Source organism: Papio anubis, chromosome 6, assembly GCF_008728515.1.
Source record: "Papio anubis isolate 15944 chromosome 6, Panubis1.0, whole genome shotgun sequence".
In the NCBI taxonomy this organism is placed as follows: Eukaryota; Metazoa; Chordata; class Mammalia; order Primates; family Cercopithecidae; genus Papio; species Papio anubis.
The window spans coordinates 56,976,277-56,991,674 of NC_044981.1; the positions used below are offsets into that span (position 1 = coordinate 56,976,277).

General features: G+C 37.2%; 1 long non-coding RNA gene across 1 annotated transcript in view; it reads left to right on the forward strand.

Annotated features, from left to right (window-relative positions):
• The window catches only part of LOC108585473, an 81,508-nt gene extending 66,527 nt beyond the window's left edge, over window positions 1-14,981 (forward strand). Inside the window, exons 3-4 of the long non-coding RNA XR_001901863.3 lie at window positions 7,056-7,086; window positions 14,926-14,981. This is a non-coding gene — a long non-coding RNA (uncharacterized LOC108585473). The remainder of the gene's footprint in view (window positions 1-7,055; window positions 7,087-14,925) is intronic.
• The last annotated feature ends 417 nt before the right edge of the window (window positions 14,982-15,398 follow it).

Consider the following 15,398-nt stretch of genomic DNA (forward strand, 5'->3'; position numbering starts at 1 on the left):
AGTTTTGGTCCCAGAGTTGAGGCCAAAAAAAAAAAAAAGATATTTTTAATTTGACAGATTGTGGTTCTTTATGCTATAAGAACAATGGATTGGTTAACTTTCAGAATGTCATTGGTTATAGAACATATCTTTATATTAAACTGTCTCTGTCTTTCCCTGATTTCATCTTTCTCTCAAAGGCCCTTACACTGTTCCATGCACACACATCATTTTAAATGACCAGTCTTTGACTTCCAGAGATTGGTGTTACTATCTCATTATAGATGCTTAGAAAACTAACTGTAGTCATCTCTCCCATTCTTGCATTCAAATCTGTGCTTAAGAAACTGCATTTGCAAGCAATGGACTGCTTCATCATTTGTCATCAATTTCTAGTTCATTTAATTGATGGATATTTATGAAGTGCATATTCTAAGCCAGACACCGTGGAAAGCAAGAAAAGGCCACACCCTACCATCATCAAACTAGTTGATAAAAGATGAGTTGGGAGCCCTTAGTTCCATTTCCATTTAGTTAAATGTCCATTTATTAGGGTTTTTAAATGGATTATCCTAATTATGATTCATATAACTACTGCTTGTTCACTTTGTAAATTTATAAAGCTGCATGCAAATATGAGTGATTAATTGTGTCAATAACTCTAAAAGCAACAGTAAGATAAAGAGGACATTCATTGCAGCTGCTGCTGTCTGTTTTGTATTCATTTCTCTCTCCCTTTCTCTACCTTCTCTTCTTTTGAGGTTACACAAATTTAAGAAAAATTAAAGTTTCTTTACCCTCCATGATGATGACTATGATTATTTTTGCATTGCCTGAGAATGTGAGAGTGATACTTTGTGGATCACATGATTTAAATTGGTAAAATTCACACTTATACTCAGATACAGTATTTTATTAAAAAGTGGAATCCTAGCACTTTGTGAGGCTGAGGTGGGAGGGTTGTTTGAGACCGGGAGTTTGAGACCACCCTGGGCAACACAGTGAGACCCCTGTCTCTACAAAAAAACAAAATCAAAATTAGCTGGACATGGTGGCACATGCCTGCAGTCCCAGTGGCTTGGGAGGCTGAGGTGATAAGATCACTTGAGCTCAGGAGGTCAAGGTTGCAGTAAGCCATCACTGTGCCACTGTACTCCAGCATGGCTGACAGGGCAAGACCCTGTCTCAAAAAAAGACTTGGAACCAACCCAAATGCCCATCAGTGATAGACTGGAGAAAGAAACTGTGGCACATATACACCATGGAATACAATGCAGCCATAAAAGTATGAGTTCGTGTCCTTCGCAGGAACATGGACGAAGCTGGAAACCATCATCCTCAGCAAGCTAACACAGGAACAGAAAACCAAACACTGCATGATCTCACTCACAAGTGAGAGTCGAACATGAGAACACATGGACACAGGGAGGGGAACATCACACACCGGAGCCTATCGGGGGGTAGGGGGCAAGGGGAAGGAGAGCATTAGGATAAATACCTAATGCATGCGGGGCATAAAACATAGATGACAGGTTGATAGGTGCAACAAACCACCATGGCACATGTATACCTATGTAACAAACCTGCACGTTCAGCACATGTATCTCAGAACTTAGAGTAAAATAAAATAAAATAAAGTAGGTATCAAGATTTTATAGATATCAAGTTAATTTCATGATTGCAGTTAGATGGTTCAGATAATTCTAGCTTTGACCTTTTAGATTCTCAGAAAGAATGGAAGCCACTAGGGACACTTCTTGGGAGACAGCTTGCCTATTCAGGACAACACCTAAATGTCTTCTTATAGTTAAGAATAAGTATGTATTTCAGCAACTAAGTTTGAATAACTTTTCTATTGTTTGAGTAACATTTTCTAAGTTCAAGTAACATTTTCTTTACTTATTGTACAAGTTTCTCAGGATAATTTGACCTGAAAACACTATGAACTAGCTACATCACTCAAACATACTCAAAATATCCCTTTTTACTATTTGGATATAATTTGAGAAAACTATGGTCTGGATAGGAACAAGTTAAGGGGGCGAGGACTCCCAATCCCAGCAGTGGATCATTTTCTTTTTCTATGTCTTCCTTGCCCCAAGTATTTTGTAACAGAAGAAGAAAAATTCATTTGCCAAAAAGAGATGTTTATAGATGTTGGAAAATAATCTTTTTAGTGATATTTCACTTGGAGTTTTATTTTCCTCACAGAGGACTATAAATAATCTCTCCCACATTCCCTATAAGGATCCCTAGTCAGTCCCCATCACCAGCAGAGGAAGGAGGAAACCTTATGTATCTTTTCAAATTCCCAAATGTTCAACTGCTCAAAAACAGTCCCCTCATGGTAACAGAAAACCTGCCACTGAATGGGACTCTTGGATGTGGTTAAGTTTTATATATCCAAGAAACAGCTGCTGATAAACAAAATAGCAGCCAAATAGAAACAAATATTAGATGAAGAAGCTCAATAGTTTAGCCTATTTAATATGTGTTATTACCCACTTTTTTTGCAGTCCTGGATTAGTCATTCTGCTCAACAGGCCTGGGGGACTAGGATCTTGAAAAATAAGTTGTAATAATGAAAACAAATGGGGACTATTAAAACTATGGAGCACTTTTACGATGCAGAATTTCTTGGTGTTGAGTTTGCACTCCAGAAAGCTGCAAATACTAAAAATTCATTCACTACCAGACACAGGGAGATGTCTTGGGTATTGTCTCTTGGATACATAACAGCTCTGTGGTCTCCCAAGAGACCATCAGAATGACATTGACCTTGGTGCATCCAAAGTCTTATCTGAGAAAATAAATTCTGCGAGTTACTCTGAGATAAAAGATTTCTGGAGTCAAATAAATGTATCTATATATCATATCTCACTATTGAAGACTCAAACATGTTATATATAACATGTTATGGGATCTAAGAAGATATAAATTAAATAATCCTGTTTAACATTTGTTTCTCACAGTAGGACTTCTCTTCTTTGAAACATTTAATATCCTGTGGGTTTACTTTGGGAAATAGGGCTTATGTGAATTTTCTTTCTGGTATCTTTTGTCAATACTTATAAAGTACAGTCTATAAGCCAAACTACTTTTTTATGATGAGGAGACTGAGCTAACAATATGACATAGTTATTAAGTGAAAAAGCTGAAATTCATACTTTGGATATTTGGTGCTAAAGTCCAGACATTTGATGATTACATATCCAAGGTCTAATTTTCAACATTAAATTTTAAGAAACTTAATTCTGTTCAGAGTCATGAGATGCTTCATCTTTAGGCTTGGAGGAACATGAGACTAAATTCAGAGATTAATGTTTCGAACCAGAATGATTACTTTATAATTTTCAATAAGAAATTGCCACCATACAGATTAGAACACTCAAAGGGCATCATTTACATTCTTTCTACAGGTAGAGACATATGGGAAGCCAGAACACATTTAAAATGTTGCAGGATGAGAATGAAATCACAACAATTAGAACACTGTTTCTCATACTGTGCTTCAGGGACTTGCACTTGTGGGGAAATAATGTGTCTTGGAATTCCTTCATCATTGATAGAGTGTCAAGTTTTCCCACAAAATTATCATCAGTAACAGGGAGACTGCACCAAAATGAAAAACTAAGAATACGTGCCTACTCACTTTCCCTTCTAAAAGCCAATGAAAATATATAAAAATTAATTTATTCAATGGATAAATCCATAAGTATGGAGAAGCTATATGGAATGTCATTAGAAAACCAAAACCATTATGAAATTTCCAAAACATAAAAAGCAAACATAAATGGATAAATGAAAAGTAAAACGATAGGAAAACAAAATATAAAACATGATCCGAATACTTCTGAGGTAGGGATATTTCCTGTGGGAGAGACCATGGGGCATTGGTCAGGATGATTTCACTGGTGAGCTACATCTCGTGCACCTAGAGTAACTAAACTCTAGTAACTCCCTCTTTTCCCTTACTTGATCAAGCAGTGGTTTGTGTGTTCCTTGTTCACAAGATGAAGCAGGAAGACAGATCAGGGACCACAGAACAGAATTATAAAATCAAGACAAGATACCAGGGAGTTATCTACCCATAAAACAATTTAAGTCACATCCCAAATTTACCACAGCCCTGCTCTTTTTTCTTCAGTAAATATCAGGGCAAGCAGTAATCGTCAAAGGAAGGAAGGGGTCAAGGGAAAGCTTTCCCTTTGCCTTCTGAAAGTTTGCTGAAAATCAATTGACAAAGAGCAGATTAAAAGGAGAAAAGGGGTCAGGTGTGGTGACTGACAGCTATAATCCCAGTGCTTTGGGAGGCCAAGGCAAGAGAGGATCATGTGAGCCAAGAAATTCAAGAACAGCCTGGGCAACATAGAGAGACCCCCATCACTACAAACAACAGAAAAAACTAGCCCAGTGTGGTGGCTCAGGCCTGTAGTCCCAGTGATTCTGGAGGCTGAGGTGGAAGGTTGGCTTGAGCCCAGGAGATCGAGGCTGCAGTGAGGCATGATTGTGTCACTGCACTCCAGCCTGGGTGACAGAGCAAGACCTTACCAAAAAAAAAAAAAAAGGAGGAAAGAGAAGAAAAGAGATATAGATTTTAAAAACTGCACACATGTGCATGGAAGTCATACAAAATATGAAAATTCAAAGAAAAGACCAGATGGTTTATCCTTTTAAATCATCTTGAGGTTACAGTAAAAATAAGGGCCTGAAGCACGGCAAGACAGGTTATGCGAGAGAAGGAGAAAGAAAGGTAAGGCCCGCAAAGATAATCTTGTTATGCAGATGAAGCCTCACAGGTAGCAGACCTCAGAAAGAACAGATGGAAGGCTATGGTGGAGTTCATCTTTCCTAGATCTCGATAAACTGGCGGGCCTGAGAGAAAGCCTGGCAGTTTATTTCGCTAAAGTAGATTTTTCTCTACAAATGCAAATATTCTCCATAAAAGGCAGCTTTTCAAGGCTATTCCTGTCTGCAGGCTCTCTGAATAGCTAACTCAAAATATGTCAAAGAAGTATATTTTGGGGTGAAATATTTTTGTTTTTTTTTAGTCCCCCAGCTGAAAGTTTATTTTCAGAAAGTTTCATATATTAAATTGGGATTGGTGGCTATAGAGAGATTTGGCTTAGAGATTGTGAGATAAGAGATTAGTGAAGAAAAACAAAAGCATAGATGAAGACCAGCAGCCATATCTTCTTGAATCAAACTCAATCTTGAGAATCTGAGAATCTGTCAGGTCCGTTAAATAGTTGAGTCTCATTCCAGGAGTTAAAGCATTGAGTCCCATTCCAGAAGGTGGCATTGCAGATGAAAACGCAAAGCTAGGCATCTACATATGATTTATGCAAACAGATCTTTAAGGGGAATTTCTATAGAAACAGAAGAAGAAGAAGAAAAGGTTAATGTCTAGAGTAGTCTATAAAGTAGTTTTTCTAGAGTCTCTGAAGCATCTTTAGTTGGACTGGGCAGCCAGTGGCAAACTGACAGATGTTCCTAGGTTGTAATTTCAGTGAAGTGTTCTAGTAAACTTTCTGCATAGTTCATAAGTCAACAGGCATGAAGGCTGTTTATAAGTTGCTATAGCAATTTCTCCCAACGTTTATGTCAAGTTGTCTAGTTTCAGTTGGTAGGGCTTTAAGAAAAGCCGTTTTAATCTCTAGTGATTTTAAATCAGAAGGGTAGGAGAAAAGTTGTAAATGTTAATCTGGAGAGTCACAGCCAGATACTGGAGGAAACTAAAAATTTAGGATTTAGTCTAGATTTCAGGTAAATAACAAAATCTCATTTAAAAAAGCCACAATGAGCTGGAATCTCATTGTAAGTGTACTATAGGTTTTTTTTTTTTTTTTTGACACATAGTTTTTTTCTCTTTAGTCTCTCACTTCTACCAAAGATTCATCTTATCGTAAGATGAATTTATTTGTAAAATAAATTTTAGTCTTATTATACTTGGCCTGATTATTTGTATAAAGTACAGCAAGAACAGTAATTGGCATATAGATTATTTTTAAGTTAGCTTTACAGGAATTTTTTCATAAGGACTTTTGAATTAGACTTCGGGAAACTTCTAAAGGCTTAGAAGCCAAACCAAAGACAGTGTCTGTAATATCTGTGTGAATTAGGTGAATTCTTCTTAAGGTCCTCAAAATATCTTGAGTTTCCTGGGCCTGTCACATTCTTTACTTACTGCAAGGTCAGAAACCATGTAAAGGAACTATATAGACAAAGTACCAGGTTAATCTTTTTCTAGGTCTATTGACTTTATAAAGTCAAGCTGAATATCTCAAAGCAGCCTGGTCACATTTGAAAATATGACATTCCAGTCAAAGCTTTGGTAAAATAACAGTATCTCCAATTGTGACTTGTAATAAAAGAAAACAGATCTTTATTGAGCTCATACAAATATGTATACTGCCATAAAATAAGAATACTCCCAAACAATTTACAAATTCTGGAGGGATTAGGAAGTGAAAAAGGTAAACAGTTCAATTTTACTCACAAAAGTATGATTCATCCAATTCCTATAACTCTAGAAAAGAAAACATTAAAAAATGAGCAATAGTTTAAACAAAAAAAATATAAAAATCATTTCGGTTCTTCATCAATTCAGTCCCACATATTTAATTCTTATTGTGCTTGATACTAGGTTGGTAATTTTATGAGTCCAGTTTTCTAATTGGAGTTTTCAAAATTCTTACCTAGTCCAATTGTATGATCTTAAAGTTGTTGGAAACCTGTATTTCAGGGTACTTTTTGTAGTCTTTTCCATAAACCTCCTTGAAGACACAATACTTTAGGATTTGCAAAGAGGTTTTAGGAAAAAAGCATCAGAAGAAAGCAATTTACTGCAGACAAAAGGCTTAAAATGGCCATGGTTAGAGATGCGATTGACAAATACCTTTAGCTATTTTCTGTGGCCTACAATTTAATATATCAGATTTTTAAGAATCTCACACAATTTTGGAACACATTTATGCAAATATAATGCAAAGAAGATTCAACATTATTCCTTTTTGGACAATGCTTCCCATATAACTTAACATATCAAATAAATATGTTTATTATCTCTTTTTCAGATGCCTCAGGGGCTGTCTGTAACATCCCAAAGTAAGTTTGAGGTCAAAAAGTCTTAATTTTGATTTGTGAAATTTGATTTTGAGAAGCCTGTCAAATATGTCAAAGGTTTAAAATACTTGACCAAAATAGGATCACAAATCACTGTAAAATGACAGTCATTCATTTAGCCACAGTGATAATTAAAAGGTTTCAGAAAGCAAAAATCTTCACCAAGACAAGACACTTAGTTTCCAAATAATCAAAAGACCTAACAAAATTAGCATCAGATATACAGTCTCTGTCTCCTTTTCTCTCTCCCAAAAGTTTTTTCAGTTTACTTAAAGGATGAGCCAACATCTTTTACTACTTCTTTTTAATACTATGTAAAATTATTTTTAAAAATCAAATTCTAGTTTTTCATTAGTGTATTTTTGCTATTAAGGCTCAACCTAAAAACACTTAAAATAAAGCAATCCCATTGCTAGGTATGTACCAAAAGAAAGGAAATTAGTGTATCAAAGAAATATCTGCAGACCCATGTTTATTGCAGTGCTACTCACAACAACCAAGATTTAGAAACAACCTAAGTGTCCATTAAGAGATGAATGAAGATTTAATATTAATGAATATTTAATCTGCAAAATTTTGGAATTCCCTTTCCCTAACTTTCTATATCCACTTCCCTAACTTTTCCAGGTAGAAATCTATGTTTTTTTCTTCTCTTAGAAACAAAACAATTTTTTTAAACAAACACACTTCATGCCTTTATAACTTTCCTCACCAAAAGTGTATCTTGCTTCTCTCATTCACTTTGCATATAAAATTATTTCTTTTATTTTAATACTCCTAATTACATATAATAATTTAAATTTTGACTTTTGGTAGCTCTAATTTCTAGTGAAAACATGGAAAGCAATTTTGGACTGTTTTGTATCAGTATTTTCTCATGAAATGCATTTCATAATTTTTTATAAAAATGTTTTCTCAATTTTTTGTCAATTAACAGATCTAAGTTTAACTTTATGATATAAAAAGATGTCAAAGTATATAAACAAACATGTTTAATAATTAATGTTTTAGTATTTAACTTACAAATGACTCAGACATTTTATGATTATTACTTAATTTAATATAACATGACTTTAATATTTTAAATTACTAAAAATAATTTTGAAACTATGACAGAGGTACCCTCCCTAATATTTTTTCTAGTCATCTTGGGTTTCAAGTACTCACATGGCATCCAGAATGGCTGTGAAATGCAGGTCCCACCTGGGTTCTGAATTCACACACCAGATGTGGAGCTCAGAACAGAGGACAGAACTGTGAAGATGGCAACTGGGGGTCCAGGTGCTGTAGACACACCTTACCATGGCCACCTGTCCAGATCTCAGAATCCAGAGGCTCAAAAACAAAGACATAAGCTCACAGCAAGATGTGTGCAAGGCTTCAGGGGAGCCCAGGAGCCAGCCCTTACAGCTTCAGCTTATGGAGAAACCAAACAAATATAAAAAACATACAGAAGCAACAGTTTCATGATCTTAAGACTGCTAACAGAGGAAGTCAAAATCTGATCAGTAGTCCCACACAAAAAAAGTTTAAATTATTTTTAGTACTGAAAATTCTGAAGACATTTTATTTTACCAACAATTTTAAAATTAGCTGTATTTACCAAAGATTATCTCACATTGTAAAGGTAAACTGAGGCTGGAGTTGAACTGGGAACGAAGACACAAGGCAAATGGCAGTGAGAATAGCCTTTATTAGGACTCACGGGCGAGGTTCCTCAGTCCAAAGGTGCGGGCCGAGGAAGTCGCACTGAGGGAGGAGGGTAGGGGCTTTGTATAGCCCGAGAGGTAGAGAAGCTGGTTGTGCAAACAGGGCCTGGGGGATCTTGAAACTACTAGGGCAGGAGTCGAGTAAGGGTCATGAGGAAGGGGTCTTTGGAAACTGTTAACTGAAACTGCTGTTTACGAACTTGTGGAATGCAGGTGAGCTGCAGGTCATGGGGGAGTGTGGTTGCCCAGCCGGAACCTCTGAGGTATGAAAGTCTGCGGGTGTGTTCAAAGAGGAAGGGAAGTCTTGAACAAAGGGCCTGCTACGCCGGGTGGCACTGCCATGTCGGGTCTAGATCCCTGCCTATCACACATTACATAGAAATAGCACATATACTTAATACATATAGACATGTAGTCGTATAGCTACTAAGACAGAAGCAGATCTTCTAGCTTTGGATAAGATTCTTTACTTGCCAGCTTCCAAACTCTGTTTCTTTCCCTCATTTAGACCATAGCTATTCTGATGACCTGTTTTATTGCTCTAAGTAGTTGTTTAGTTGTTAACTAGGCAACCCTACATTTGTACTTCTTTTTTTTAAATTAAATTAAATTTATATATTTATTTTTGAGATGGAGTCTCGCACAGTCACCAGGCTTGAGTACAGTGGCAGGATCTCGGCTCACTGCAACTTCTACCTCCTGGGTTCAAGTGATTCTTCTGCCTCAGCCTCCTGAGTAGCTGGGACTACAGGCGCGCACCACCATGCCTGGCTAATTTTTGTATTTTTAGTAGAGAAAATGTTGGCCAGGATGGTCTCCATCTCTTGACTTCATGATCTGCCCACCTCAGCCTCCCAAAGTGCTGGAATTACAGGCGTGAGCCACCGCGCCCGGCCACATTTGTACTTCTAAAGAGACGGCTCTAGGTTAAACAAAGTAGAAATTTATATCTCAAAGATAAAGAACTTAGATCTAGATAAAGAACTTAGATCTAAATATCATTTTTTTTTTTTTTTTTTTTTTTTTGCCAAAACAGGTAAAGGCCTCGTTAAGGCATGATAGGCAGGAAAAGTATCTTAAACAAAAGTAAGATAGATTTTTTATGTAAATGTTTAAGTCAATACCTTTCTCATTGTAAAATTTTCTGGTGGTTTAGGTACAGAGGAGGAAGATGCCTTTTCAAATGAAGATTTTCTTTTTAGATGTAAATTTCTTTTACAAATAGTTTAAAAATAGCTAGCCAAATGCCAGAAAGTTGCATTTTGGGGACCAATTTATTTGGGAGGTGACTTTAATTTAGATTCTGTGTCTTAATTGAATATGCAATTCAAGGTGGAGCCTATTAATGAATAAGGCTAAACCAACTCCTGACCCTTAGGGCTCTGTGAGGGGAACAAGGGACCCAAGAATGCAGTGGCACCTTGATTGTGTTCCTCAAGAGGTCTCACAGTCACTGGAAGTCTCTTTTAGATCCCTTTATGTGATAACTAGAACTCATATTTTTTCTTAATAATTCTTATTCATTGACCAGTAGATGGAGAAAGTAGGGGCTTGCAGGATAACTTATCAATGACTAAAGGAAACTGGATGGGAGATTGAAGGTGGCAAAATAGGGGGCAGAAATAAATGAAAGAATGAGTTCTAGAGGAGCTAGTCTGGGGAGATCTTAAGCTTCCCAAAAGGACTAATGGAATTTTGCACTTTTTTTTTTTTTTAACATCAAAAATCTTGCCACTGAGAAAATAAGTGGACTAAAGGGACTAAACAATTAAGAAGGGGTTTCAGTTGGCAAAAACAAACAAGTAAACATGGGGAAATAAGATCTAAAGGAAAACATAGAGGGTTTTTTTTTTTTTTTAATGGCCTGAATACCAGCTTTTAATTAAGCTGACTTTTCACTCTTTTAAAACAAAATTAACTATCTAAGGAGCAAATATTTTGTCCTCTGAGCAGCCAGCCTTTCACTGGAGCAGAGGGAATGGGGCTACAGCAACAGTGGTGCTGGCTGTGGGAGCAGTGCCTTCCCAGCCTCCACCCACCCCACTCCCTGCCGCAAGGCCCTGCTGACTGTCAGGAGTCTGCCTTGCCTGCTCACTAGTTCAGTTCCCGGTGGCAGTGGTAGCCGTGTCTCTCAGGCTCAATATAGGAAACAAGAGAAATTGGGGAAAAATTTGCTATCGTACTCTAGATGTAAACCAAAGTTTTAAACCAGAGGTATACCTAAACAAATGACTCGAAGCCAAAGCAAGCATATGTGAGACTGATAACATGAGGCTTTAACCAATGTCCTTCCCAAGATTCAGACCATTCCCAGTGACAGCTCAAAGAAAGGAAAGTTTTATTAGCCAAATGAGGTACATCCCACATTTCTGTCCAGTTGTATTCTCTAGGGTCTCAGCTTCTCAGATGACTGTCTACACACACACTCTATGACCAGTGTGCCCCATAGAGAGAAGATTAAAAGAGAAAGTCAGTAAGACAGGAAATCAAAAACTTTTTCCTGGGGGTAGAAAGAATTGCAAATTGGTACCCCAAATAGTCAAGAGTCATACAAATATACATTCAAAGCAAGTCATTCAAACTAATTTTTATAAATGTTTCTCTCGTGACCCAACGGGATCTACTTAAGAATTTATTGTAGAAGTTTACATTTCAAAGTGGTAAACTTTCCATCTCTCCCTGGTTCCTTGACGTAGAATCAAAGCTAGGCTGCAGCAGTGAGAGCCAAATTCTAACCTCTAGAATAAAGGGTAGAGTTTCCTTTTTTTTTTTTTTTTTTGCACATCAGGGTTTTCAAAACAGGCAGTTGAGTGTTGAGTGTACAAAGAATTTAGATTGTGTTTTTTGTTGTTGTTGTTTGTTTGTTTTGTTTTGTTTTCTTTTGAGATAGTCTCACACTGTCACCCAGGCTGAAGTGCAATGGCATGATCTTGGTTCACTGCAACCTCCACTTCCCAGGTTCAAGCAATTCTCCTGCCTCAGTCTCCTGAGTAGCTGGGATTACAGGTGCCCGCCACCATTCCCAGCTAATTTTTTGTATTTTTTAGTAGAAACAAGGTTTCACTCTGTTGGCCAGGCTGGTCTCAAACTCCTGACCTCGTGATTCGTCCGCCTTGGCCTCCCAAAGTGCTAGGATAAACCTTGTTGTAAATCTGATTTAGAACCTCTTTTCAATATTGCCAAGGGAGTTTCTGAGGCTGTATTCCAATATAATGCCTGTTTAAGATGACAGCTCTCTAAAAAGTATTCTTTGATATATAGTCACCTTATTTATTTCATAAGTGATTCAAGTCAATGAGCCTTTTTCATACAAAGTCCCAGAGGTAACTTAAGATTTTGAATACCATGAACATGAGTGGAGTTTTAAAAATGGGTGCAGAAGTTGCAGTACCGCCCCCACCCCCAAAATCTTCTCAAATATTCACTCCAAGAAATAAGCTAAGATAGTGAAACACTCCTGTTGCCACAGATGGTTAAGGATAGTGTTTGCACATATGGTGTTTTCAGTATCCCCCAATTTATGGAGGGTTGGCAGTCATAGACCCATTATCTCTGACACCCAGTAGGCCCTCCTAGGATTGAACGTTCCCAGGATTAGCCAGGCAACAAGAGTTGAGACAACAAAAGCCTTTCATGGATGGGATTTCACAATGTCTGTCTTCCTTAATTGTTCCAATGCCTTCTAAGACAGTGTTTTTAAAAGCTAAACATTGTTCAAAACAAGTCGCTACAACCCTTCAAGGGGAGGAGACTTAGGTCTTACATTTTGAAAAGTACCGAAAAGTTTGTGGAGGAAATGGCAAGAACTGGCTGGCTATGTATTCATATCTAGATGGAAACTGCATTTTGCATCTCTTTGGGAAAAATATTTTATAAATAATGCATAAGTGGGTTACCTATGACACTTTTTCAAAGAGAGTGTAGTTAAATACAACTCAAAACAATCAATGACATGTAAACCCTGTATAACATCAAGCAATTGGGAGAGGACATTTGTTAGATATCTTGGACTTCTCTAATATTCACTAATTCTTTCACATATCCATTTACCAATCTGTTCTTGAGAACTTTACATTCATCTGAGCTATTGCATATACTAGTATACAAAGCCTAGTGAAAAAAGTACCCAATCACTTTGTGGAAAACATCATAGTCTTTTTTTTTTTTTTTGAGACGTAGTCTTACTGTGTCGCCCAGGCTGGAGTGCAGTGGCCGGATCTCAGCTCACTGCAAGCTCCGCCTCCCGGGTTCACGCCATTCTCCTGCCTCAGCCTCCCAAGTAGCTGGGACTACAGGCGCCCACCACCTCACCTGGCTAGTTTTTTGTATTTTTTAGTAGAGACGGGGTTTCACCGTGTTAGCCAGGAGGGTCTCGATCTCCTGACCTCGTGATCCGCCCGTCTCGGCCTCCCAAAGTGCTGGGATTACAGGCTTGAGCCACCGCGCCCGGCCCAACATCATAGTCTTATAGAAAGAGACACATATGGAACCATTTGCAAAGAAAAGGCTAAAGTAAATACTCTTACAGAGGTAAGACTAAGAGTTTGTGAGCAAAAGGATAGGATAAGTAAGTATGCCTGGAGAATATCTAGAATGAAACCTTACATTTAAATTTTATCTCCATTGCTACTTCTGTTACAACTTGTAAATCTTAGTATTTTAAGCCTTCATTAGAAGTAGCAATCTAATGTGTGAGTCGTTTATGTACATGATGGAATTCATCTAGCGAGTGAGTCCTATATACATTCATTTGCTTCTTTGTTCAAATTTTCAACTTTTATTTTAGATACAGGGAGTACTTTCGTTACACAGGTATACTGCACCCAGGTACTGAGCATAGTACCCAATAGGTAGTTTTTCAAACCCCCTTCCTCTCTATTCCTCCCTCTCTAGTAGTCTGCCATATCCAATGTTTCCATGTTTATGTCCATGTGAGCTCAGTGTTTAGCTCCCACTTATAAATGAGTATATGCAGTATTCTTGAAAGCATTATTCAGGAACAATTTGCCACATCAAGCTTATAGGAGAGAGCTAATAGAATCAGGTCATATCAAATATATGCTTGTATATATGTGCATATATAAATTAGATACTTACACATAACTTCTATCTTGTCATGGCCATATGCAAAAGGTAAAGTACTAGAAAAAATCTTTAAAATATCCTGAAAATTTCCTGTGTAATTTTTTTTCAAAGTTTGCTACAGTGAAAGCATATATGTTTGGTATCTCTACAAACTCTCTCACTTGTTCTCCTTTATGAGGCTGAGATCACTTTCTCTAGATCCTCAGAATTGCATATTATTTCTCATTTTTTAGCACTGAACATGGAAAGCTCAGATAACAGGTCTTTTTTTAATAAAACTGTGGTTGAGGGTGCCTGTAGTCCCAGCTGCTCGGGAGGCTGAGGCAGGCGAATGGCGTGAACCCGGGAGGCAGAACTTGCAGTGAGCCGAGATCGTGCCACTCCACTCCAGCCTGGGCGACAGAGCAAGACTCTGTCTCAAAAAAACAAAAACAGAAACAAAAACAAAAAAACAAAAAAAACTGGTTGAAAGAAGATCATAAAGTCTAAGCTTTATGGCAATCTTTCTGGAGGGGAATGTGGTTTGTTAGAATAAATATAGATCTTATGGTCATTTCCCAACCAGCTCATTATTGCTGTCTATGTGGCACTGTTATTTAAACTCCTTATGTCTCAGTTTTCTTAACTGTAAAATGGTTATAGTCATGTCTACTCTCAGTGTTGTTGCAGAAGGGCAAATAAGACAATACCTCTAAATGCTTACCATAGTGCCAGCCACAAAAGAGTTAAAAAATGATAGTGACATTATCTATTATTTATTGAGCAACTACTTTGTCCCAGACACTGTGCCAAGCACTTTATACATCTCATTTCAATAATTCTATTAATTTATGGACAAGAAAATTGAGAAAAGTTAAGAATCTCACCCAAGTCATCAACCAATAGTAAAGTATTTTTATGGACCTAAATATTACAGTTATGCACCACCACATTATCTCTTCTCCACAGGCAAAGTAGTCTAAAGCTGTTCAAAATGTAGGTTTTTACTTATTTGTTTACTGTTTCTTTTTACTGTTTCCTCCTATAGAATACAAGGGTCAGGAGACCAAGAACCTGTGTGGCGTATTTCCTGCGACAACTTCTGTTCCTAAAATTGTACCTGACACTTACTAGTTGCTCAGTAAATATTTCCAGGATGCTTAAGTGAATGAATGTCTATGTTTAATATTTAATTTAACAACCATTTTTTTTTGTCAAATCTTGATAAAATCATAGAATGCTTGAGGCCTTAGGAATCAACCTAGTTTGTTACCCTTATTTTACACATGTCACAGGCAGCCCAGAAAGATGACATTTGTTGTGTAAAATCACATCCTAATTATTATAGGATGAGAAATGAGGTCTCACATCTGTCCAGCTAAGTCATTTCTGCGTCCACATTTCTTTTTTTCCTACACCCACTCCCTACTATTATCTTTCTGCAGTCATTACAATCTTGCTTTATTTGGCTATAAGAAGCTGTCAGTGACTTTTTTAGTGTATATAACTTTAAATAAAGAT